This window comes from Arachis hypogaea, chromosome 12 (genome assembly GCF_003086295.3).
Source record: "Arachis hypogaea cultivar Tifrunner chromosome 12, arahy.Tifrunner.gnm2.J5K5, whole genome shotgun sequence".
In the NCBI taxonomy this organism is placed as follows: Eukaryota; Viridiplantae; Streptophyta; class Magnoliopsida; order Fabales; family Fabaceae; genus Arachis; species Arachis hypogaea.
The window spans coordinates 113,480,377-113,507,128 of NC_092047.1; the positions used below are offsets into that span (position 1 = coordinate 113,480,377).

Consider the following 26,752-nt stretch of genomic DNA (forward strand, 5'->3'; position numbering starts at 1 on the left):
CAAAGGCATCAACATCTCCTCTCTGTTTGAACTCCTCAACTGGAAGCCACTTCTTCTCATTCAGAAACCAGTCTATCCTGGCCTAGTCCGAGAGTTCTACGCCAATATGCGACTCATTGACGGCACTCTTCATTCCTATGTCAAAAGGGTTCAAATAGCCCTTGATTCTGAGACCATTGGAGCGGCCCTGGGCTTCAAGGATGAAGGACCGCGAGCGTACATGGTAGACAAATGGGATACACAAGTCGGCGTTTCATACAAAACGGTTCTTCAGCACATCTGCGAGAATCTTTCTGGCTTGCATGGAACAATTCCAACCCACAAAGCTCTAGGACCAGTCAACTCTCTGCTTCACCGAATCATCACCCATATTCTGACCCCCCAAAGTGGCTCACACAACCGAGTAACATTTTCTGACTGTCTCATATTATTTGCTTTGGTTACCTCTACTCCGATATCCTTTGGCTATATTATGATTAGGCATATGTGGGATTCTGTTAGAAGCACCAAAAAGACTAACCTGCCTTATGGTATATTTTTAACTAGAATTTTTGAATACTTTAAAGTTGATCTGTTGAATGAGGCAGTAGAGAACAAAGTATCCTCAATCAGAGGAGGAGGAGCGACTAAGGGAACCAAAGGGGGCAAATCTGTTGCATCGGATAGTGACAATGAGACCCGGCCAGAGTCTTCCAAAACAGTCAAATCCATCAAAGAAATTTTGGGTGAATTCTCAAACATGGCAGACATGATGATTCAATCTCACAAAGAGGCTCGCAAGCAAGCCTCTGAGAGCGAGAAAGCTTGGAAAAATTGCAAAGAAAGGGTCGGCCTGATGTTAGCAACTCTTAAGGAGGATCTGGGCGATAATAGTGAAGAAGGCGCTGAGGACTCTGCTTTTCATCTATCAGATGATTGATGACTGTTGTTTTATGTTATTTGATATTGGCATGATTAGGCTTAATCTTTTTTTTGTAGTAGCATGACTTGATACTCACTGCTTCTTGACACTTTGACATATTTGACATCTTATGAATATTTTGTTATATTGTCACTGCTTTCTTGCTGCAGGTACATAATGCCCCTTGATGCCAAAAGGGGGAGGAAATGATCCAAAATTGAAACTGAAAAAACAGGGGATGAAATTCTCTTTGAGAACTCATGATCACCCTTGTTGATAATGGATAATGCATTGTGAAAATGAATTAGGATTATGGTTGATGATGTTTTGATTTGATGATGTCTTGATAATTTAGCATTCGGTTCTACATTTTTTTACTGCCATTACTTGATGATTATCTTGGTGAAATATGTGAATTACCTTGATAGAATGATTGATGATTGAACTTATTTTTGGCAGTTCCTTTAGTTTGAAATAATGAAAGTTGCTGTGTTTGGAAAGAATATATCATGTTGATGAAAAATATTTTTTCCACCATAACCATGATTGCTCTGATTTAGTGAAAAATATTTGAACAGCAAAATCATTTTCCAATGTTGTTTGAGCAGAAAATCAAACTTGTGATAGCAAATAAGTTTTGTATATCATTCAAATCTGCTCATAAATCAAGCATTCAACATTTCAAAATTAATATGTTGAATAACATTGTTTCTTGAAGCTTGATTAAATTGTTACAAGTTAGTGCTTCCCTTGGTAAGAATAGCATATATCAAGGGAGAGCCATGTGATATTTTGAAATGGGAGAAATTCAATCTTCAAAGGGAGCTCTCCTACTCAATTTTATTTTCAAAAAAAAAAATTCTTTCCATTTCAATTTTAATAATGTTTGTCATCAAGGGGGAGATTGATGAGTTTGGAAAACTCTAAACTAAATTGATGATGATCAAACATTATTAACAGCAAAATTATTAATCTAATTTTGATTGATATATTAATTAAATTAATTTTGCTGTGCAGTTTTTTATTGGGCCGAGAATAAATGAAAAGACAGCAAGCCCAAAATTAAAACTTGCAATCAACCTTGCTTAATGTTTCTTACATTTTGGCTGAATGGTTATAATAGATGTTGGGCAGGAATAAATCTTATTACTTCAAAGTCCAAAGAATGCTTTCCCATTTGCTCATGGCTTGATCCAAATTTCATCAGGAAAACAAATGTTATTATTGGGCCAGAAATTAAATGTTGTTGCAACTAAGCCCAACTTCACATTTGATGAGAGTTCCTCATGCATGATCCGAAACAAATGAAAAAGAAAGCAAAAATGCTTCCAACGGATCCAAGCACTTCACCATGTGATGGATTCCAAAATTCATTACATTGTCATTTATTGCATGGGAACTATGAGAGAGAAAGTTGCAGCTGAATTGATTGATGGCCATAGTGCTACACGCCACTCTAGCTAGGGAAGTAAAAGCAACTCGTTTGAATTAATTTATTCAAACACTAGATTGTTTTTTCTTTCACAATTTCTTCTCTCTCATCTCTTTCTCTCTTCTTCTTCGGTCCTTGTCCAGGAAATTATGGATGCTATGTTCATCTACCAAGAAAAAGAAGAAGTTGCATGCTTCAAGACCATCATGAAGATGGCAAGAAAACACAAAAAATATAGTGGCTGAGATTCTTATCACATATGGTAAGATATGGTGATGATATCTTAGCCTCTCCATACCAAAAATGGAGGATGAAGATTCGGCCAGCAAGGAGGAGATTCTTGAAGCATGGCTTGTCTTTGATTCTGCTCAACCACCACAGGAAGTAGCTAGAGTGGCGAAGTGATGGTTGAGGCAGAGATTGAAGCAGATGAAGTCATCATCATCATGAAGCATCAAGGGCCAGAAATCCATCTTGGAGAGCAAGCCAAGGATGGAGAGCTCGTATTGATGAAGAGTGATGATCAAGAAAGGACTAGAGGTAATTGCATGTTGGGTTTTGCATGGTTATCTCTTCTCTCTCTATGTGGCCGAACCGGTTCTGTTTCTTGAAGGAGTTAGAAGTTAAGCTTGGCTTTTGGCTTCAATAGTGGAGGCTTCCCTCTTCTTTAAAAAGAGAGAACAACCACTGTTTGGAGCAAGGAGTAAGATTTGAGAGTGCAAGGCACAGAAGTCTCAGAGCTACCTAAGCTAGCAGTTTTTCTTCTCCTTCAATGTATTCTGTTTTGTATTTTTCTGTTTAATTTTGTCATGTCTTGAGTCTCATGGAAAAAGGCAAACAGTGAGGTTTGTATGTAAAAGCCATAGAGCGAAAAAAGGCAGAGAGTGCAAAATTAAAAGAAAAAGCCATAGATGTCTTAGAGTTCCTTTGTTCATCTATGTTGTGTTTCATGATTCTGTGGGAATCCCCTTGTAAGTTGGGTTAGCACTTTACAGTTTGTAATCAGGTTGATTATAGTGAAATTCCATCATTGTTGTGATAGAGACTGGATGTAGACTGCACTGCACTTAGCAGCTGAACCAGGATATATCTGGGTGTAATCTTCTACTCTTCTCTACTACATTTCTGTTTCTACTGTACAGGAGCAAAAACAAAAAATATCTCGTGCCAAGTGACGAGACAAAAAGAAAAGTCTCGTGGCTAGGGACGAGACAAAAGAAAAAGTCTCGTGTGAAATGATGAGATAAAAAAACAAAAAGTTTCCTGAATTGGTTTCACAAGTCAACAAGGGTTATCAAGCAAAAAAAGAAGGCTAAGATTCAACCCCCTTCTCTTAGCCACCGTAACCATCATACCTTTTAAATGTAATACTATACAAATATTAATACTTTTAATGTGAGATTTTTCTATCACACTCATCTTTAAAATTAAAAAAAAAAAATTGGTTATTGCTTGTTAAAACTAAAACATTAATTTTTTTTTTAAATTACTTTGGTGTGTGCACGCAGTAATATGTGTATACAAAATTTTGTTATATATATTTCATATTATTATTAAAAGAATTTATTTTAAATTAAAGTGTTAATAATATAACATGTTTTTTTATTAATAACTTATGTAATTATTCTATTCTATATAAATAATACAGAACAATACTTTTCAAACATAGCATATAATGTCAAATAGTTTTTTATTCCGTATGATGACCATAATTATAATTTTGATAAAAGGTGCTTACATATTTCTTATTAAAATAATTAAATTACTTCTTATTCTAATAAAATGTACTTTTATAAGTAAATCCAAACATAAAATATTTTTATTTTTGGTTTTAAAAATTTTTCAATTGTACAAACAATAAAAAAAATAAAAAGTTGGATAGTTGGTCCTCTAAGGTTGAATCCACACGGACAGTTATGTATTAGTGTCCGTAGAGAGTGACTCGCAAGTCATTATAAACTAAAAACAAAAAATTTTTTAAGAGATTAAAGGTGAGTTTGAATTAGCTTTTAAAAAAATTATTTATTTTTTTTATCTTTTGAAAAGAAAACTTTTACATACAAATATTATTTTATATTTAAATAAGTTTTTAAAAATAATTTTTAAATATTAAAAATATATTTTGTTTCTACTTTTTACAAATAAGGTATTGTTAATTTAAAAAAAATTAAATAATTTACTTTTTTTTAATAAAAATATTTTTTTAAAAAACGTATTTAAATAAGTTTTAATAAATAAAAGTATTTTATTAAAAAAATATATTTTTTTACTCAAAAAAATCAATCCAAACTAACACTAATTTATCAAAATATTTTAAAAGCAAATAATAATTACATAATTACATAAGCATTATTAATGGAGAACCAACTTGCATTGTAAGTGAATAGAATAATCCCCCAAAATATGTATGTGGGGTTCATTTACGTAAAATATATGGTGTGAAAGCACAGAGTCTGTATGATGTTTTTACGTGTTTAGTGGTGATCTTTTGTATTTCATTTTGCTTAATGATGCTGTTCTCAACTTTTCTTCATTGCCGTGATGCAACATGATCAAAATATACCAATCATTCTATCTGTATAATAAAAATCAATCACTAATCAATTAATTAATATATAAAAATATGTATTTATTATTTTAATTATTTTTATATTATTATAAATATATTTTATTAAAAAAATATATAAATTAATAAGTCAACTCCAAACTAATAAATCATGTTAGCTTCTTCCACAACTTGCTTCCTCTTTCATATCTATCGGTTCTATTATTATTGAGTTCTGTTAGGGAGACAATGGCTTATTTGAAATGAACATCCTTCATGAGTACTAGGAATAATAAACATTTTTTCAAAAGATTAAATTGATTTTCAAGTTCACTAAGAATCAAACTCTTGACCTTTCGGATTTAAAGCTCTAATATCATGTCATGATACCACTTATTCCAAAAACTTCAGTTGATGAGAAAATGTAACATTAATGGTTCTCCATAAACTTCTATTGTACAAATATTTCATTGGCTCCTCATACTTTCCCAATATTATTTTATTCTTCGTTGCTTTCGGTTATTGTATCTTTCGCAAATGGTTCAAGAATGTGAGAAAGTAGAAACAAAATATAAAAATAACACGCTTTTGGTCTTATGGCAATTACCAAGTGGTTACCACCAAGAAGCTTTTGTCATTTGTTATAAATTTCAGGTTTATTACCTATTGTCTCTATATTATTTACTCAATTTTATATTATATCACTATAACCTTAAAGATTAGAATTGAGTTCATATTTTGAATTCAAATTTATAATAAAGTCCTTTAAATAATTTTATTAGTAGTTATTACCAAAAAATGGTTAGGTATGTTATTAGGTAAAAATTCGTATATAATTATTTTTTTTGTAAAATTAATAAATAACTAAATTGTCAATCATTTACATGGCAATCTCTCAAAGAAGATCATGTGAGTAGCTTATATGGGCTTCACTCATTCAATTAATACACGCCGTGTCTCTATATCCCTTTGTGTATTACAATTTCTATGTTCTTTCCCTCTTTATATTCCAGTTCAAAAGTTTTAAGTCACCATACAGTGTGGTTGGTTGATTTTTTTTTTTTTTTAATTAAGTTAGCATATATAGCGTGTGCTTCTTTTTCTCTAATAAACATGCTTGTCTATTAAAATAAGTTTGCCTACTACAATTGAATGAACTCCAACCACAACATGCTTTTATTTCAATAATTAAGGAGCACAAAATTCTTTGAAATATAGTCACCGGTAGCTGAGGTGAAAGGGGAACATATACCTTAGAAAGCAACCAAAATGCATGACATGAATGTTAGTTATTTTAATTGCGGTCTAATCAGTTAGCAAAGCCAGTAAATGAAACAAACAACAGAATCTCAACCCAACAAGTAGAAATCACAAATCAAAGATGAATTGCTAGTCATGATGAATTGCATCCTAAACTAACTGCCAAAATTGTTGTTTTGGTCAGAGTTCTTGAAAACAAATAATTTTAAACTGTTTCTGATTTCAATGATTTGATATGAGGATGTATCAAAGATTACCATACACAACTGAAAATGATGAAATTGTAATAGGAATGTTTAATTGAATATTCACTTCCCTTTACATTAAATGCTATAAGCACTTAAATAAATTAAATCATTTACCAAAAATTATCTGACAATTTTGTTTTAATTTTTAAGGTTATCCAATCTCTTCAATAAAATTATGTGGATTGAAATTGAGTAGGGTTTAAATGGAATAATACATAAATTGAAAATTCAGAACAGAAACTCCTCATTTATGTAAAATTATTGATGTATCTTAATTTGAATCATCAAAATAAAGAAAAAAGAGCATATATATAGTTTGTTTACCATAGCTTTAGAAAAAAGGTGTCGCAGTACCAAGAATCATAACAAAAAGTGGTTCAATTACAAGTACAGTATTCAGACAGCCATTGAGATACACAAACTAAAGCAGAATTTTGAAGAACACAAAAGTGAATGAACTGCATCTGTTTGTATGCAAACTTTCAAAGAGTAGTACAAGGTGGGAATTAGAGGCATGAAGTTTTATAAAGCTATGGTTAGTGATTAACCAACCACAAATTAAACAGATCAAGCTTTTCCAATATTTATATTAGAAGTATCTGAAATTCTTTGGTTAAATTTCTGCAGAATACAATAGTTAGCAAATAATATAAGTCTGCTTAAACTTTTTATAGTTGGCAATGATTAGAATGAATTCACATAATTGATAAAATTGAATTTTCTTATTATTAGCATAAATAATTTCATACTGCCTATATTCTATTTGGAATGTAAGAAATATTGCTATATGCATAGCTTAAATGTAAAAAGTGAAATAGGGATCTCTTATTGAAAAAGAAAAAAAAAAAATCTAGATTGTAATGCTCTTAAAGATTTAGATAGCATACAATAGACTTTTATTTAGAGCCTGTTGTCTGATCAATCAAATGTTTCTGTCTATGAGACTTGAGTTGTTGAATCATTGCTCATGCAAAATAATTTCTTAATATATAAAAATATAAAGGTAAGCAGTTGCAAAAGCAGGGGAAGTAAGGGGCAATTAATTGAAGCAAACTGAACTGTCTCTGCAACAGAAAGATCGGTTTAAGCAAGAAGGCCCTACAATAATTAAAAATATCTGCGAAAGATTGATAAGTATTTTTTCACCCCAAAGAAGCTTACCTAATGATGGAAGTAAGGAGGCATTAATTCCATCATTTTATCTTCTTCCCATGGCCATCCAGGTTCTTCCATGACTTCCAATTATCTGAGTTGGAGTTTTGATTTTCCTCTAATCTTCCAGATCATCTCACTTTTCAGTGCCTGTAGATTCATCAGCCTTGTGATGAGAGTTCAACTTCAGATCCAATTCAAAGCTTCCTTGACAATCAAAGCTTTGGAAGTTTGTCATAAAATCTTTGAATCATCAACTACACATACTATTTACTACAATGTTTATCGACCATTGTATATTCAACCATATTAGATATACATTAAAATCGTCATCAAAATTAGTAACTAATATAAAATACATATTAAAATATAAAATATATATTTAAAATAAATTAAACTACACATGTATTGATATAAAAAAATAGTATATAATTAATTTTAGTAACTAATTTTAATATATAAATAGCACTCTTGTTATAACATTAGGTTACCCATCTTATAATTCTAGCTATGAAACAAAACATCTTCTACCTTACTCTAACCGACAAGTTCTAGTGTTCCACAATCAAATCTTTATCTTTTATACATTCTTATATTATTGGAAGGTTATCAGGTGTACCGAGAACACCGGTGTTCCAGTTGTTTTAACCGTTGATCTTAATTATAAAAAATATATATAATATATATTAATTAAAATCAACGGTTAAAACAACTGGAACACCGATATTCCTCGGTACACCTGATAATTTTCCTATATTATTTGATGAAACTACTACATAGATTAAACTTTCTTTAGCTATAACCATATGTATGTTCTGGCTTCTTCTTCCACAAATTATTCATAACTTGTATGCAAGACGACTATATAAATGAAATAATAACCAGCTTGATTCATTACAATTTATTTATACATAACACAAAAAATCATATGTTGGCTACATGAATAACATATGAGTAATTTTGTTTAAATATAATTTTTGGTGTGTATCTTGAGTTCTTCTTCTAATTATTTGACATGACTTAAAGGTGTTAAGATTCGATATATGCTTAAATTTAGAATGTTTGATGTTGTCAAATTCATTTTTTTATTTAGCTTTACTACTTGACCAGAGAGTTACTAGTCCACCGTTCTAACTTGTCAATTAAAAAATTATAAACTCATATTTTGTTTAGATTCACTGTATTAACTCTAAATTTTAGTGTGACTCTACACATCTTAATATCCAATTTTTTGATTTTCTTATTTTATCTTCAGATTAGACTATAATGTTTCAATAAATGTTTTATTTTTAAATGCATAAATCATAACTCACAAAGTATAAATTGGTTTTATGATGACTCGTGCGATGATATAGCTAAGTATTGAATAAATTAGGCCTAATTTTGAAATGATGAGAGACAAATGAAGTTGATTCTATTTACACTGCTGTTGAGCAACAATAATGAGAGTGTGTATATGTAGGTAGAGAGACAGAGAAATAAAACTTAGTAATGATGCATTTCTTGAAAATTCAATGGAGGCAAGCTTGGATTATTGGTCGTATTATATTGGTTTCGGGGCTTAAATGAATACTCAAACCATAATAAATTAAAATCGCGTGAATTTGAGAAGGCTTTACATGCAGTAATACATAAATTAAAACTTAAAGAATAAAAACTCCCCACTTATGTAAAAAAAAAGTGTGGCAACAAAAGAATCATAACAAAAAGTGGTTCAATTACATTAGGATACACAAATCAAATAAGAGTTTTACAAGATCACAAAAGTGAATGCGGGTGCTTCTGTTTGTACAAACTTTCAAATAGTTGTACAAGGTGGGAATTAGAGGCATGAATCTTTTGCTGACATTGAAAATCAAATGCAGTGGTAGTACTCCCCAGATTACTCTACAAATGAATAAAATAAGTGCATTTCAATAACATCTCAAATTAAATGTGCACACTCTATATAATTATAAATTTATAATCATCTTAGAATGTGAGCAGAGTCGATTGAGATGATGAGAACGGAGGATCTGACTTGGGAGAGGAGGACGGAGATGATGGAGCTGCATGTTGTTTTTCCAACTCCCCCTTTTCCTCCCACGAACACCCACTTCAGTGTCTCTTCTTCTAGAATGTTCCTCACCGTACCTTCCACCTCTGAAGTCTTCTCCATTCTATGATTATATAACAAACACACCCACTTCTCTCTCTCTTTCTCTCCGTGATGTGGTTTTTGGTTTGATGATTGAATGAATGAATCTGGAGACAGAGAGAAGACGGGGTGGTTCGTTTTCTGTTATTGTGCTTGTTTGTTTGTTTATGAAGAAATCTAAGCTGAGAAAAGTAAACTTTTATTTGTTCCTTTCTCAGATTCTGGAAATATTCAAGAGGAAATGGAAATCTTACGTGAAAATATATGATGAGTTTGGAAAACTCTAAATTAATATTAGTGATGATTAAATATTATTAATATGATTAATTGTAAAATTATTAATTTGATTTTAATTCATATGTGTTAATTAAAATAATTTTGTTCTGCAGGTTTTGATTGGGGCGAAAAGAAAAGAAAAATTGTTGCAAGCCAAAAAATGAATTTTACTTTCAACCTTGGTTAAATTGTTTGGCTGAATCAATATTTTGTTAATGGGCCAGATTCTATTAACATTATTATTAGCCCAATTCAAATTTTAGTTGGAAACCCAAGGCTTGGTCCGAAACCAATTTTGAGAGAAAGCAAATGCCAATGAGCCTTGGTTCTAATGACATTTCTCCCCCTCCCCACTTCAAAGGTCTAGGGTTCAAACCCTAGAGAATGCAATTGAGGAAAAATGTGATAAAAATGTGTGAGGAGTGTGTGGGTGTGTTGTGTACTTAGGATTGGGGGTTGTCCAATCCACCGACCAAAAAATGTGGTGGATTTCAAAATCCTCTTTGCTTGAATTAATTGTCTTGGAAACATGAGAGAGAAAATGTCAAAGTGATTTGATGGCATTTAGAGTAGCTTACACGCTACTACACAAGAAGCATGGGGAGTTGATCTTAATTAACTTAAAACATTCATTACTCTCATGCTTTGCTTTTTCTTTCTTTTCTCTCTACTCTTTCTTCTCTTTTGGTCATTTCAACAGAGAAAGCATAGAAGCTAAAGCTAGCTACCGAAAAGAAGAAGAAGCAAGCAATAAGACCATCGCAATGATGGAAAGAAAAAGAAAACAAAAAGTATGTTGTGGCTGAGATCTTCACCAAAATAAGGTAAGATTTGGTGAAGTAAGCTCAAGCTCTCCATACCAAAAATGGAAGAGGAGATCTCGGTCAAAGAAAGAAGATCCTTAAGGGATGATTTGTCTCAGCTTTTGATCAATTGTCACAGGAGGTAGCCACTGTAGCTACGTGGAGAAGATGCAGAAGTTTGAGCAGAAGAAGCTATCATGCATCAAGAAGCATCAATGGTAGGAGTCTGATGAGCGGATAATTTATACGCTTTTTGACATTGTTTTTACATAGTTTTTAATATGTTTTAGTTACTTTTTCGTATATTTTTATTAGTTTTTATGCAAAAATCACATTTCTGAACTTTACTATGAGTTTGTGTGTTTTTCTATGATTTCAGGTATTTTCTAGCTGAAATTGAGGGACCTGAGCAAAAATCTGATTCAGAGGCTGAGAAAGGACTGAAGATGCCGTTGGATTCTGACCTCCCTGCACTCGAAGTGGATTTTCTCGAGCTACAAAAGCCCAATTGGCACGCTCTTAATTGTGTTGGAAAGTAGACATCTTGGGCTTTCCAGCATGTATAATAGTTCATACTTTACCCGATCTGATGGCCCAAACTGGCGTCCAAACGCCCACCAGAGACCCTTTTCTGGCGTAAAACGCCATAACTGGCACCAAAGCTGGAGTTAAATGCCCAAATTGGCACCAAAACTCGCGTTTAAACTCCAAGAAGAGCCTATGCACGTGAAAGCTTCAATGCTCAGCCCAAACACACACCAAGTGGGCCCCGAAAGTGCATTTATACTATCTACACTTAGTTACTCATTTTCTGTAAACCTAGTTTACTAGTTTAGTATAAATAACACTTTTCACTATTGTATTCATATCTTTAGATCATTTTTGAGACTATCTTTGGATCACTTTTGATCTCTTGATCACGTTTTGGGGGCTGGCCATTCGGCCATGCCTGGACCTTCATCACTTATGTATTTTCAACGGTGGAGTTTCTACACCTCATAGATTAAGATGTGGAGCTCAGCTATTCCTCATGAATTAATGCAAAGTACTATTGTTTTTCTATTCAATTCACGCTTATTCTTGTTCTAAGATATTCACTCGTACTTCAACCTGATGGATGTGATGATCCGTGACACTCATCATCATCCTCCCTTATGAACGTGTGCCTGACAACCACCTCCGTTCTATCTGCAAGAGCTTGAGTGTGTATCTCTTGGCCTCCTGGTTCACGACGCATGGTTGCCTCTCCTGACAACAGAGCCTTCCATTCCGTGAGATCAGAGTCTTCGTGGTATAAGCTAGAATCAATTGGCAGTATTCTTGAGATCTGAAAAGTCTAAACCTTGTCTGTGGTATTCCGAATAGGATCTGGGATGGGATGACTGTGACGAGCTTCAAAACTCGTGACTGTTGGGCGCAGTGACAGTGTGCAAAAGGATCAATGGATCTTATTCTGACACGATCGAGAACCGACAACTGATTAGCCATGCGAGAAACCGTAGCGGATATGTTTTCACTGAGAGGACGGATGGTAGCCATTGACAACGGTGATCCACCAACATACAACTTGCCATGGAAGGGAGTACGCATGATTGGATGAGGACAATAGGAAAGCAGAGGCTCAGAGGGAACAAAGCATCTCCATACGCTTATCTGAAATTCCCACCAATGAACTGCATAAGTATCTCTATCCTATTTTATGTTTTATTTCTCGTTTAATCATCAAAACCTCAATAACCATTTGAACCCGCCTGACTGAGATTTACAAGATGACCATAGCTTGCTTCAAGCCGACAATCTCCGTGGGATCGACCCTTACTCACGTAAGGTATTAGTTGGACGATCCAGTGCACTTGCTGGTCAGCTGCGCGGAGTTGTGAGAAAAGTGTGAACTCACGATTTCGTGTACCAAGTTTTTGGCGCCGTTGCCGGGGATTGTTCGAGTTTGGACAACTGACGGTTTATCTTGTTGCTTAGATTAGGTAATTTTTATTCTTGTTTCTTGTTTGAGTCTAGTGTCAATTTTTAAGTTTGGTGTCAATTGCATGTTTTTATTTTTCTAGCATTTTTTGAAAATTCATGCATTATGTTCTTCATGATCTTCAAGTTGTTCTTGATGATTGTCTTTGTTTGATCTTGTGATTTTCTTGTTTTGTGTCCTTTCTTGTTTTTCATATGCATTTTTAATTTGTTAGTGTCTAAGCATAAAAAATTTTCTAAGTTTGGTGTCTTGCATGTGTTTTCTTTCTTAAAAATTTTTCAAAAATAAGTTTTTGATGTTCATCATGATCTTCAAAGTATTCTTGGTGTTCATCTTGACATTCAAAGTATTCTTGCATGTTTTCTTTGTGTTGATCTTAATTTTTCATGTCTTGAGTCAATTTGTTGTTTTTCTCTTTTCTCATTAAAATTCAAAAAATCAAAAAAAAATATCTTTTTCTTATTTCACTCATAAAATTTTGAAATTTTGGGTTGACTTAGTAAAAATTTTTTAAAAACTTAGTTGTTTCTTGTTAGTCAAGTCAAATTTCAATTTAAAAATTCTATCTTTTCAAATCTTTTTCAAAAATCAAATCTTTTTCATTTTTCTTCTTAATATTTTTGAAAATTTTAAAATTGATTTTCAAAATCTTTTTTTCTTATTTTCATTTCATATTTTCGATTACTTTACCAACAATTAATGTTTTGATTCAAAAATTTCAAGTTTGTTGCTTTCTTGTTAAGAAAGGTTCAATCTTTAAATTCTAGAATCATATCTTTTAGTTTCTTGTTAGTCAAGTCATCAACTTCAATTTTCAAAATCAAATCTTTTTAAATTTCTTTTTCAAATCTTTTTCAAAATAGATTTCAATCATATCTTTTTCAAAACTTAATTTCAAAATCTTTTTCTAACTTCTTATCTTTTCAAAATTTATTTTCAAATCTTTTTCAATTAACTACTTGACTTTTTTTTTTATTTAAAAAAAATTTTACTAATTCTTATCTTTTTCAGAACCACCTAACTACTTTTCTCTCTCTAATTTTCGAAAACCACTAACAACTTTTTCAAAAATCTTTTTAATTAACTAATTGTTTTAAACTCTAATTTTATTTTATTCCTTTTCTTAATTTTCGAATACTAACTAATTTTTAAAATAAAAACAAAAATATTTTTCTTTTTTATTTTATTTAATATTCGAATTCCCTCTCTCTCTCTCTCTCATCTCTTTCTATTTATTTTATTTATCTACTAACACTTTTCTTCTACTCATAATTCGAATCCTCTCTCTCCCTCTGTGTTCGAATTCTTCTCATTTTTCCTCTACCTCATTCTTCTCTTCTTCTCTTCTTCTACTAACATAAAGGAATCTCTATACTGTGACATAGAGGATTCATTTTCTTTTCTGTTCTCTTCTTTTTCACATGAGCAGGAACAAGGATAAGGATATTCTTGTTGAAGCCGATCCTGAACCTGAAAGGACTCTGAAGAGGAAGCTAAGAGAAGCTAAAGCACAACTCTCTGGAGAGGACCTGACAGAAATTTTCGAAAAAGAAGAAGACATGGCAACCGAAAATAATAACAACAATGCAAGGAAGATGCTTGGTGACTATGCTGCACCAACTTCCAACTTCTATGGAAGAAGCATCTCAATTCCTGCCATTAGAGTAAACAACTTTGAGCTTAAGCCTCAATTAGTTTCTCTAATGCAGCAGAACTGCAAGTTTCATGGACTTCCATCAGAAGATCCTCATCAGTTCTTATCTGAATTCTTGCAGATCTGTGATACTGTTAAGACCAATGGGGTTGATCCCGAGGTCTACAGACTTATGCTTTTTCCCTTTGTCGTGAGAGACAGAGCTACATGGTTGGACTCACAACCTAGAGAAAGCCTGAACTCTTGGGACAAGCTGGTCAATGCATTCTTAACCAAATTCTTTCCACCTCAAAAGATGAGTAAGCTCAAAGTGGATGTCCAAACCTTCAGACAGAAGGAAGGTGAATCCCTCTATGAAGCTTGGGAAAGATACAAGCAATTAACCAAAAGGTGTCCTTCTGACATGTTTCCAGAATGGAGCATCATATGTATATTTTATGATGGTCTGTCTGAGTTATCCAAGATGTCATTGGACCACTCTGCTGGTGGATCTCTTCATCTGAAAACACCTACAGAAGCCCAGGAACTCATTGAAATGGTTGCAAATAACCAGTTCATGTAGACCTCTGAGAGAAATCCTATGAATAATGGGGTGACTCAGAAGAAAGGAGTTCTTAAGATTGATACTCTGAATGCCATATTGGCTCAGAACAAAATATTGACTCAGCAAGTCAATATGATTTCTCAGAGTCTGACTGGATTGCAAGCTAAAGACGCCTCCTCTGAAGGAGAAGCTTATGACCTTGAGAATCCTGCAATGGAAGATGTGAATTACATGGGAGAATCCTATAGAAACACCTATAATCCTTCATGGAGGAATCATCCAAATTTCTCATGGAAGGATCACCAGAAGCCTCAACAAGGGTTTAATAACAATAATGGTGGGAGAAACAGGTTTGGCAATAGCAAGCCTTTCCCATCATCTTCTCAGCAACAGACAGAGAATTCTGAGCAGAGCCTCTCTAGCTTAGCAAACATAGTCTCTGATCTATCTAAGACCACCCTCAGTTTCATGACTGAGGCATAGTCCTCCATAAGAAATTTGGAGGCACAAGTGGGTCATCTGAGTAAAAGAATTACTGAAACTCCTCTTAGTATTCTCCCAAGCAATACAGAAGAGAATCCAAAAAGAGAGTGCAAGGCCATTAATACAACCAAAATGGCCGAACCTATAGAAGAGGAGGAGGACGTGATTCACAGTAAGGAAGACCTCATAGGATGTCCACTGGACTACAAGGAGTCCCCTATTGAGGAACCACAAGAATCTGAGGCTCATCTAGAGACCATAGAGATTCCACTGAACCTACTATTACCATTCATGAGCTTGACGAATATTCTTCCTCTGAAGAGGACGAAAATGTTACTGAAGAGCAAGTTGCTCAATATCTAGGAGTAATCATGAAGCTGAATGCCAGATTATTTGGTAATGAGACTAGGGAGGATGAACCTCCATTGCTCATCAATGAACTAAGTGCATTGGTTCAACTGAAGTTGCCTCAAAAGAAAGAGGATCCCGGAAGGTTCTTGATACCTTGCACCATAGGCACCATGACCTTTGAAAAGGCTCTGTGTAACCTAGGATCAAGTATCAACCTCATGCCACTCTATGTAATGGAAAAACTAGGGATCTTTGAGGTACAAGCTGCAAGAATCTCACTAGAGATGGCAGACAAATCAAAGAAACAGGCTTATGGACTTGTAGATGATGTCTTGGTAAAGGTTGAAGGCCTTTACATCCCTGCTGATTTCATAATCCTAGACACTGGAAAGGATGAGGATGAATCCATCATCCTTGGAAGACCCTTCCTAGCCACAGCAAAGGCTGTGATTGATGTAGACAGATGAGAGGTAGTCCTTCAGGTGAATGAGGACTACCTTGTGTTTAAGGCACAAAGATCTTCTTCTGTAAACATGGGGAAGAAGCATGAAAAGCTTCATTCAATTCTCTCCATGCAGAGTCAAGCAAAGCCCCCACATTCAAACTCTAAGTTTGGTGTTGGGAGGCCACAATCATGCTCTGAGCACCTGTGAAGCTCTGTATGAGCTTCCTGTCAAGCTATTGACATTAAAGAAACGCTTATTGGGAGGCAACACAATTTTATTTATCTATATTATTTACTCTTTTATTTTATTTTTCATTGTTATTTTATGTTTTCTTTAGGATGATGATCATGTGGAGTCACAAAAATAACTACAAAAATTAAAGCAAAATAAAAAACAACATCAAAAATAGCACACCCTGGAGGAAGAGCTTACTGGCGTTTAAACGCTAGTAAGGATACCAAAATGGGCGTTTAACGCCCAGCCTGGCACCATTCTGGGCGTTTAAACGCCAGAAATGGGCAGCAGTCTGGCATTTAAATGCCAGAACTGGCAGGCAAACTAGCGTTTGAATGCCAGTAAATGTATAAAAATGGGCGTTTAAACGCCTAGTCTGGCACCTTTCTGGGCGTTTAAACGCCAGAAAAGGGCATCAGCCCGACGTTTAAATGCCAGGAATGGCACATAGAGGGCGTTTACACGCCAGAATGGTGCAGGGATGAGAAATCCTTGACAACTCAAGATCTGTGGACCCCACAGGATCCCCACCTACCCCACCTCACTCTCTCTCCTCTTCACACTTCTCCATAACACTCTACCCAAAACTCCACTCTCGTATCAAATCTTACCCTCTTCCCCATATTCTCTTCACCACTCACATCCATTCCCTAATTCCCATAAACCCATCATACAAACCACCTACCCCCACCCACTCAAATTCAAACCTTTTCCCTCCCAAACCCAACCCTTCTCACACGAACCAACTCCCTCTCTTACACTATAAATACCCCTCCTTCCTCCTTCATTTTCACAAATCACATACACTCAAAACCCCCCTTGGCCAAACCCTCTCAAGCCTCCATCTCCCACTTTTCTTCTTCTTCTACTCTCTTCTTTCTTCTTTTGCTCGAGGACGAGCAAACCTCTTAAGTTTGGTGTGGAAAAAGCCTTGCTTTTTAATTTTCCATAACCATTAATGGCACCTAAGGCCGGAGAAACCTCAAGGAAGAGGAAAGGGAAGGAAATTGCCTCCACCTCCGAGTCATGGGAGATGGAAAGATTCATCTTAAAGGTCCATCAAGACCACTTCTATGAAGTTGTGGCCAAGAAGAAGGTGATCCCCGAGGTCCCCTTCAAGCTCAAAAGGAGTGAATATCCGGAGATCCGACATGAGATTAGGAGAAGAGGATGGGAAGCTCTCACCAATCCCATTCAACAAGTCAGAATCTTAATGGTTCAAGAGTTCTATGCTAATGCATGGATCACCAAGAACCATGATCAAAGTATGAACCCGAACCCAAAGAATTGGCTCACAATGGTTCGGGAGAAATACTTAGATTTCAGTCCAAAAAATGTGAGGTTGGCATTCAACTTGCCAATGATGCAAGGAGATCTTCATCCTTTCACAAGAAGGGTCAACTTTGATCAAAGGTTGGACCAAGTCTTCATGGACATCTGTATGGAAGGAGCCCAATGGAAGAGAGACTCCAAAGGCAAGCCGGTTCAACTAAGAAGGCTTGACCTTAAGCTTGTGGCTAGAGGATGGTTGGAGTTCATCCAACGCTCTATCATTCCTACTAGCAACCGATCCGAAGTAACTGTGGATCGGGCTATCATGATCCATAGCATCATGATTGGAGAGGAAGTGGAAGTTCATGAGATCATACCTCTAGAACTGTACAAAGTGGCTGACAGCCCTCCACTTTGGCAAGGTTAGCATTTCCTCATCTCATTTGTCACCTATGCAGTTTAGCTGGAATTGTCATAGAGGAAGACATCCTCATTGAAGAGGACAAGCCCATCACTAAAAAGAGGATGGAGCAAACAAGAGAGCCCACTCATGGACCTCAATAAATGCATGAGGAAGTCCCTTATCAAGAAATCCTTGAGATACCTTAAGGGATGCATTTTTCTCCACACAACTATTGGGAACAACTCAATACTTCTCTAAGAGATTTGAGTTCTAATATGGAGCAACTAAGGATGGAGCACCAAGAGCATTCCATCATCCTCCATGAAATTAGAGAAGACCAAAGAGCCATGAGGGAAGAACAACAAAGGCAAGGAAGAGACATTAAGGAGCTCAAGCACTCTATGGGATCTTCAAGAAGGAGAACTAGCCGCCATCACTAAGGTGGACCTGTTCTTTAATTTCCTTGTTATTTATTTTTCTATTTTTCGATTTTTTATGCTTTATGTTTGTCTATGTTTGTGTCTTTATTACATGATCATTAGTGTCTAGTGTCTATGCCTTGAAGCTATGAATGTCCCATAAATCCTTCACCTTTCTTAAATGAAAAATGTTCCTAATTACAAAAGAACAAGAAGTACATGGATTTCGACTTTTATCTTGAAATTAGTCTAATTATTTTGATGTGGTGGCAATACTTTTTGTTTTCTGAATGAATGCTTGAACAGTGCATGTTTTTTATAGTGAAGTTTATGAATGTTAAAATTGTTGTCTCTTGAAAGAATGATGAACAAAGAGAAATGTTATTGATAATCTGAAAAATCATAAAATTGACTCTTGAAGCAAGAAAAAGCAGTGAAAAACACAAGCTTGCGAAAAAAAATAGGCAAAAAAAATAAAGAAAAAGAAAAAGCAAGCAGAAAAAGCCAATAACCCTTTAACCAAAAGGCAAGGGTAAAGAGGATTCAAGGCTTTGAGTAGCAGTGGATAAGAGGGCCCAAAGGAATAAAATCCTGGCCTAAGCAGCTAAATCAAGCTGTCCCTAACCATGTGCTTGTGTCATGAAGGTCCAAGTGAAAAGCTTGAAACTGAGTGGTTAAAGTCGTAATCCAAAGCAAAAGAGTGTGCTTAAGAACTCTGGACACCTCTAACTGGGGACTCTAGCAAAGCTGAGTCACAATCTAAAAAGGTTCATCCAGTTATGTGTCTGTGGCATTTATGTATCCGGTGGTAATACTGGAAAACAAGATGCTTAGGGTCACGGCCAAGACTCATAAAGTAGCTGTGTTCAAGAATCAACATACTGAACTAGGAGAATCAATAACATTATCTAAATTCTGAGTTCTTAATGGATGCCAATCATTCTAAACTTCAAAAGATAAAGTGAGATGCCAAAACTGTTCAGAAGCAAAAAGCTACTAGCCCTGCTCATCTAATTGGGACTAAATTTCATTGATATTGTGAGATTTATTGTATATTCTCTTCTTTTTATCCTATTTTATTTTCATTTGTTTGGGGACAAGCAACAATTTAAGTTTGGTGTTGTGATGAGTTGATAATTTATATGCTTTTTGCCATTATTTTTACATAGTTTTTAATATGTTTTAGTTACTTTTTCGTATATTTTTATTAGTTTTTATGCAAAAATCACATTTCTGGACTTTACTATGAGTTTGTGTGTTTTTTTGTGATTTCAGGTATTTTCTGGCTGAAATTGAGGGACCTGAGCAAAAATCTGATTCAGAGGCTGAGAAAGGACTAAAGATGCTGTTGGATTCTGACCTCCCTGCACTTGAAGTGTACTTTCTCGAGCTATAGAAGCCCAATTGGCATGATCTCAATTGCGTTGAAAAGTAGACATCTTGGGCTTTCAAGCAATGTATAATAGTCCATACTTTTCCCGAGATCTGATGGCCCAAACTGGCGTCCAAACGCCCACTAGAGACCATTTTCTGGCGTAAAACGCCAGAACTGGCACCAAAGCTGGAGTTAAACGTCCAAACTGGCACCAAAACTGGCGTTTAAACTCCAAGAAGAGCCTATGCACGTGAAAGCTTCAATGCTCAGCCCAAACACACACCAAGTGGGCCCCGGAAGTGCATTTCTACACTATCTACACTTAGTTACTCATTTTCTGTAAACCTAGTTTACTAGTTTAGTATAAATAACACTTTTCACTATTTTATTCATATCTTTAGATCATTTTTGAGACTATCTTTGGATCACTTTTGATCTCTTGATCACATTTTGGGGGCTGGCCATTCGGCCATGCCTGGACCTTCATCACTTATGTATTTTTAACGGTGGAGTTTCTACACCTCATAGATTAAGGTGTGGAGCTCAGCTGTTCCTCATGAATTAATGCAAAGTACTATTGTTTTTCTATTCAATTCACGCTTATTCTTGTTCTAAGATATTCACTCGTACTTCAACCTGATGGATGTGATGATCCGTGACACTCATCATCATCCTCCCTTATGAACGCGTGCCTGACAACCACCTCCATTCTATCTGCAAGAGCTTGAGTGTGTATCTCTTGGCCTCCTGGTTCACGACGCATGGTTGCCTCTCCTGACAATAGAGCCTTCCATTCCGTGAGATCTTAGTCTTCGTAGTATAAGCTAGAATCAATTGGCAGCATTCTTGAGATCTAAAAAGTTTAAACCTTGTTTGTGGTATTCCGAGTAGGATCTGGGATGGGATGACTGTGACGAGCTTCAAGCTCGTGACTGTTGGGCGCAGTGACAGTGTGCAAAAGGATCAATGGATCTTATTCCGACACGATCGAGAACCAACAGCTGATTAGCCATGCGGGAAACTGTAGCGGATATGTTTTCACTGAGAGGACGGATGGTAGCCATTGACAACGGTGATCCACCAATATACAGTTTGCCATGGAAGGGAGTACGCATGATTGGATGAGGACATTAGGAAAGCAGAGGCTCAGAGGGAACAAAGCATCTCCATACGCTTATCTAAAATTCCCACCAATGAACTGCATAAGTATCTCTATCCTATTTTATGTTTTATTTGTCGTTTAATCATCAAAACCTCAATAACCATTTGAACCCACCTGACTGAGATTTACAAGACAACCATAGCTTGCTTCAAGCTAAAAATCTCCGTGGGATCGACCTTTATTCACGTAAGGTATTAGTTGGACGACCTAGTGCACTTGCTGGTCAGCTGCGCAGAGTTGTGAGAAAAGTGTAAACTCACGATTTTGTGTACCAGAGTCCTTCTTGGAGTGCAAGTCAAGAGGGATGGCTCAGATTGGTGAAGCTTGGTGTAAAGGGAAGACTTAGAGGTAATTGCATGTTGGATATAGCATTCGGTTATCTCTCCTCTCTCTCTGGCCGAACCAGTTTTCTTGAAGAAGAAGTTTAGCTTGGTTCAAATGGTTTCAACCGTGGAGGCTTCCCCCTTTTATAAATAAGGGAGAACAGCCAGGGCTTGATGCAAGGAGTGAGAGTGCAAGGCACAGTGTTCACATAGCTACCTAAGCTAACAGAAGTTCTTCTCCTTCAATGTTCTCTATTTTGTATTTTTCTGTTTAATTTTGTCTGTCTTGAGTCTCATGGAAAAAGACAAACGAGGTTTGTAAGAAAAAGCCATAGAGCGGAAAAAGGCAGAGTGCACAAAATTAAAAGAAAAAGCCATAGATGTCCTTAGAGGTCCTTTGTACATCTGTGTTGTGTTTCATGATTCTGTGGGAATCCCCTTGCAAGTTGGGTTATCACTTAGCAGTTGAAAGCTTGGCAGTGACCAAGTCAAGTTCAGTCTTTGGGTTTAGATTCTGGACTTGTCCCGGATAGGAAGGGTAGTTCCTAGGGAGAATTGGTGTTTGTAATCAAGGATGATTATAGTGAAATTCCATCAATGTTGTGATGGAGACTGGATGTAGACTGTATTGCACTTTGCAGCTGAACCAGGATATATCTTGGTGCAATTTTCTCTCTCTTTTACTCCATTTCTGATTCTGCTGCACAGGAGACAAAACTAAAAAATATCTCCTGGCTGGTCACGAGACAAAAACGAAAAAATCTCGTGGCTAGGCTCGAGACAAAAACAAGAAATATCTCCTCAAGTGTTCTGAAGGACAGCAAAGGTTACTAAGCAAAAAAAAGGGCTAAAGATTCAACCTCTCCCTTCTCTTAGCCACTGATAAACCATCAATATATTTTACTTTTTTTCTGAAAAAAAGGGGAAAAATGAAGAAAGAAACCAATTTTTTTACTTATTTTTCTGTTTAATTAAAAATAATTTCATGAATTAAAATAGTCCTTTATGTGGTTTTAATAGTCCTATAAGTGTAGACAAATCACAGGTAATAGGAATTATTAATGTGGTTTTAATTACACCAAATAATGATAATTATTATTATTGTTATTAGCGGCTTAACAGGCACTTCAGTAGTTTTTTTTTATGGGATTTAAAGTTAATTATTTTGATAAATTTTAAAATTTTAAATTCGAATAACATAAAAATAATAATATAAAATAATCAATGATAGTATAAAATGTTCAAATTAAAATAATCATATATTACCTATCTATAAACAATAACAATATGAAAATGATTTAATTATAATGAACATATACATCACCTATCTACAAATCTACAAATAACATAATCCGTAAAATAATTATTACAATAATATTTTATCTTCTTCTATCTAACTCAAAGTCATAAAAATAAATAGAAAAATACGATTGTTTACAAAAAATGAGCCATATTTAAAAGTCATATTTTTTTTCTTTGTTTAGGGACCTTTTTTAAGTGGTAGGCCAAAGTACGGATTTGTATTTGAATAATCTTTCTTGTGCCTACAAAAAGTGTAAAGAAGAAAAATAATTATGTCTTTTTGGTGATTATAGATCAAACTATAAGTAAAAACATTAAGATAAACCTGAAGTAATTTCTGAATTTGTACCGAAAAAAATCTTTAGCAATTCCTCATACATCTCCTTGTCAATAAATTCTTGAGCCTTGAAGAACTACAAAATTTAGAAATCAATAAAATATACCATATGCCAATACAAATTTCATTATATTTGAACAACAATTTAACAATAAAATAAATAAAACCTACAAAATTGAAATTTCTTGTTTGAGATTGGATTTCCTACACATGTACAACAAAAGAAGCCATTAAACCCTCTGTAGAGCATTCAAATCTATAATTATCCAATATTACCTCTATTTTGTGCGGTTTTTTAATCTAACATAAGTTGGTTCCGCTTCTGTGAGTTTGTTGCTGGAAAAAGAAAAATGTTTAATTTATTATCACTGGTTTAAAATTATTTTTTGCAACTTTATTCAACATGGGAAACATAATCTCCGTTGCAATTTCAGAGTTACTTTTTAATATTTTAGGCATAAACTCTTTCCCTTTATTTTATAAAAAATGAAGAATATAGAAGGGAGATAGATAATAGGCATATCAATTGTAAGGTCCCACATCGGTTGGGGAGGGGAACGAAGCATGCCTTATAAGGATGTTGATACCTCTCCCTAGCATGACGCATTTTGACGAGTGAATGTGGGGGGCTTCGGCTATCATCCCTATCGTCAAAGGCAAAACCGTGAGGCCTTGTGTGCCAAAGCGGACAATATCGTGCTAGCGGGTGGTATGGGCTGTTACAGATGGTATCAGAGCCGGAGCTCGGATCGATGTGCCAGCGAGGGCGCTAAGCTCCCTTAAGGGGGTGGATTGTAAGGCCCACATCGGTTAGAGAGGGGAACGAAGCATGTCTTATAAGGGTGTGGATACCTCTCCTTAGCATGACGCGTTTTGACAAGTGAGTGTGGGGGGCTTCGGCTAGCATCCCTATCGTCATAGGCAAAACCATGAGGCCTTGTGTGCCAAAGTGGACAATATCGTGCTAGCGGGTGGTCTGGGCTGTTACATCAATAACATTCTGATTACGATGATTGCATTACCTTGTATGTTGTTGGAACAGTATTTCCTTTTTTATCATCTTCCAGAATTGGGTCTTGTCTGTTTTAACCGTTCCTCCCCAACCAATAGAATAAATTTGAAGGGAATGAACCTATTAGATAACATATGATTATGATTACTAACATAGAAATAGAAGTATGTATATTTAATGCAATTTTCATAGTAATTAATTTAAAAAATTACTTTATTGTCTATTGGTTCGATTAATGCAATTCCTTGATCATCTTTCCATGCACTCCAGAGACTTTGGAATCCTTCTTCTTGTAATTGATATTTGTTAATATATTTCTAGTATATCTAGTATGTCTCAGTTAATGATAATTAGTACGTACCTGTTGCATAAAATAGATGTTCAAGTTTGTTGTCTTTATCTCCTGGCATATATTGATGAGCTCCTTTGAAATCAAATTGTCTATTAAAAAAATATAAGTCGTTAGTCGTCAATAAATTGAAGTTTGTAAACAAAAATATCTATATCACTGAAAGAGATTTAAAGATTAAAATAATATGAAGACTGAATTGTATCAAGAAGTAACTACACACAGATTTACTAAGAACATAAATTACCTGTGGTGAAGGTAACAATATTTCGTTGAAAACTATATTTATGGTAAATTCTCCACTTGTTCCATCTATTTTTCCTTCTTTGACTAAAACTTTTGTAGTTGACTGAGAAATACTTCGAGACAGAACAACATATAATTGGCCATGGCTAAATACATGTTTAGGGAGATAGATCCCTACTTTAGGAATGGTTTGTTCTTGTGATTTGTTTATTGTTATTGCAAAAGTCAACCTCACAGGAAATTACTTCCGGATAAGTATAAAAGGCAGTCCTGAATTTTCTGTTGTTTTGTGTTTTATCCGAGGCAAGAAAGCTCTTCTTCCACAGTGATAGCTGGTTAAAATTTCTACGTCCAACATGTTTTGAAAAGTTCCACGACATAGTAACCTTGTACCATTGCATAAGCCGGCCTTAGGGTCTATGTTTCTCAATAACATCAAAGGTGCACCTTTTTTTACCTTCAACACATGAGGTGGCAACCTGCCTGTAGAAACTGAGTTAAGGTATTCTTGTTGATATAAATTATTAACATCTCCTTCTACCTCATCAAATGAGACTAAATTTCGTTCTTGTCCTAGAAACTTGTTGATAATTATATCATTAAGCTGTTGCACATCATGATTTTTTGGCGTCAATATTGCCCTTTCTACCATGTAAGAAGCGTCCCACCCATGAGATTGTAAGTTTGAAAATATTTCTTCTATTAACTTGTGTAACGATGTTTCACCCTCCCATGAAATTGCCATATTTGTTTGTATCCGTACAAAGTCTTTATGTATGGTGGGCTCAATTCCATCACCAATGTGCACAAGATACTCAGCAAAAACAGGATCATTAGAAGATCGCATATTTTGTCGCAAATAGAGAATTTTAGTGGAAGCCCATAAATGAGACTTAACTATAGAAGCTGAAATCATTTGTGACTTACTACCTTTCGATACGACAGGCAGTACTTGGCGGAAATCTCCTCCCATCACCATCACTTTTCCTCCAAATGGCATATCGTTTGTTAATATGTCTCTCAGAGTGCGGTATAATGATTGCACTGATTCTTTATTTGCCATTGGTGCTTCATCCCAGATGATTGCCGTTGTTTGTCTAATCAGCTTTGCAAGATCTGATTGTTTGCTTATGTTACAAATGGATGATGGTTCTGCATTAATTGGGATCTTAAACCTAGAATGAGTTGTTCGACCCCCAGGCAATAATGCTGCGGCTATTCCTGATGATGCAGTTACCAAGACAATATGACCCTTATTTCTCAATTCTGCAATTATAGCTCTGTAAAGAAATGTTTTGCCTGATCCTCCTGGTCCATCAACAAAGAACACTCCACTTTCTCTTCGATCAATTGTATTCATAATGCACTTGAAAGCTTTAGATTGGTTATTGTTCAATCTTGCTACGAAACACAGGTCTTCCCAAGGTACTTCAACAGACAGTTCTTCTTGGATAACTCTGGGTATCGAGTTGTCATTGTCATTTTCATGAGTTAGAGCTGGCAAATCGTATTGTGTAATCTGTTTTCTATGCTGAAGGAGTATATCATTTATATCCCTGAGTAGCCGATTTGTGAACACTAAGGCTGTTGTGGTGCTGGTTGATGGATAATCATCCACCATATATGAAAAAAATTCATCCCATAAGCTTCTTACATCTGTAGGCTCACAAAATATTAAGATGGTAGCAAACAACCTTCGTAAAGCACATGGCAATCGTAAAACAGAAGCCTCAACCAAACACGCACGGATGCTACTGTCACTCTCTAACAATCCTTGGTGTTGAGCAGATTGCTTGAAGGACGAATATTGGATCCCATTCACTGTTAGCAAGTCATCCCAACTGATTGGTCCTCTAACGTTAGATAATAGAATACGCAAATAGAATTTTTCTCCTTCTGAAGGTGATACAGTATAAATTCGACCGATGGATCTCCTTTGTGTCTTGCGCCAACACCATTCTTTTTCCTTGTAGTGCCAAGTGTAATACTCTGGAATTTACTTGTACAGAAGATGCCTAGATTGTTGGTCTTCCTCACGATTTAGGGCAAAGAACTCCGTGAGCATTGTTCTAGAGAAATAATCATCATTAAGTATTTCAGGAATG

General features: G+C 35.2%; 1 non-coding gene across 1 annotated transcript; it reads right to left on the bottom strand.

Moving 5' to 3' along the window:
• Nucleotides 1–14,690: 14,690 nt before the first annotated feature.
• Nucleotides 14,691–14,794, bottom strand: LOC112731033 (small nucleolar RNA R71). The gene has a single exon (XR_003166829.1). It is a non-coding gene; the product is annotated as a small nucleolar RNA R71 (small nucleolar RNA).
• Between the last annotated feature and the right edge of the window lie 11,958 nt (nt 14,795–26,752).